Here is a 1,554-nt window from a genome sequence, read left to right on the forward strand (position 1 = left end):
CGTGAAACAGTTGTGAGGGTGAGAAAATGTTTTATATTTTTTCCTTGCTCTGACTGAGCCCTCTCACATAGTTTTGCTGTAAGACAACCTACCTGAATTCAGGTGCAGTTGCTGCTGTTGAAATGACAAAGGAATCAATCTGTATTATTATGGGGTTTTCTGTTTTTATTTATTTTATGACGATCATAAACTTGAACTGTTATTTCTTCACCAGGTGAGAGAAGAGAAGGGAACATTCTTTTTTCACTTTTATAACCACAATGAAATTTGAAAATCTGGAGGGTACCTGTTTTATGTACTGTTAGGGAGTGATTTCATGAATCATTAAAGTGGACAGGGTTTGGAATGACTATTAAGAAAGGTAATGAACTACTGAAAAGAACTTTTTGTGCAATTGTTTTTAAATGATTTACCTGTCACTTTATGTTAGCGAGAGCTATTTTGTTGTTGGAATCCTGACACAGACAAAGATAAAGCCGTCAGCCTGTGGACCAAAGATAACATAAAAGAAGTTAAGATTCCATTACTTGAGCAAACCCTCACTGAGGCAGCCCCTGCTCTTGACAAAGGTGAAGAACACCAGCTTTAGAGTCTTGCTGCTCAGAGGTCAAATTCTGTGGCGGGAACATGAGCTTACAGAGGAAGTGTCTCCTAGAACCTCACGGGGCCAGGGAACGCACACTCTTCTCTCCCACGAAGTGCAATCCTTACTGAATAAATGCAATCTGTATGATCTGGGTTCCGTGATTCGATAACAATGGGAGGGGGGCTGCTGTAAGGATAGAGTGTGTGTCTAGGTCCTGGAAATTCTGCCTCCTCCCAAATGCTCATTAAGATGACTGACAGGGGGTGTTGATATGGGGGGAAATCTTCAGCAATGTGGGAAAGCAGGGAGAGGTGTCATCTTAATTCAGGAAAGTGAAGGGATTCTGCCACCTTTACTGTCAAGTGAGTCGAGTAGAAGGCACAGAGCTGAGGACGCCCCTTTTACAAGAAAATAATGAGCCTGAGGAGGAAGTGGAACGAAAAGGAATGGCCCTGTCCAGGTTGTCTTGGGAGAGCAGAGGGAGGGCTTCCGGGAGGCAGGCTCTTGGGCTCCCCCAGGCGTGACTGACGGTCCCCAATAGAAGCTTCCAGCACGAATAGCACCCACCATAAAGCACAGGTGTGGTGCCTTTGTCTCTACCACACTCGTGTTGCTAGGGAGGGAACGTCTCCAGAAAAGTGCCTCCGTAGCCCCTTCAGAGTCCTGGACTGAATGGTAGGCTGCTTTCACCTCCTGCCTATGTTTCTCCTGCAGATCCAGATGGAACCCTGTGAACACCATGGAAACCTGTACAGGACCCATTAATATGGGCCCCGAGAGCACTTTTAGATTCCTATTACATTTAAACCCAAACTGGATACGTATACATCTATGTTTTGACAATAGATTAAAGGGGAAAACCATGGAGTGTAACTCATTTAAAATAGGACTCTGTCGTTTCTCTGAAATATCAGTGTCTTCGATAGCCTTGAGCACTAAAAGGAACATGTAGGATATACCAAATTCAT

This window comes from Myotis davidii, unplaced genomic scaffold (genome assembly GCF_000327345.1).
Source record: "Myotis davidii unplaced genomic scaffold, ASM32734v1 scaffold781, whole genome shotgun sequence".
NCBI classification, from domain to species: Eukaryota; Metazoa; Chordata; class Mammalia; order Chiroptera; family Vespertilionidae; genus Myotis; species Myotis davidii.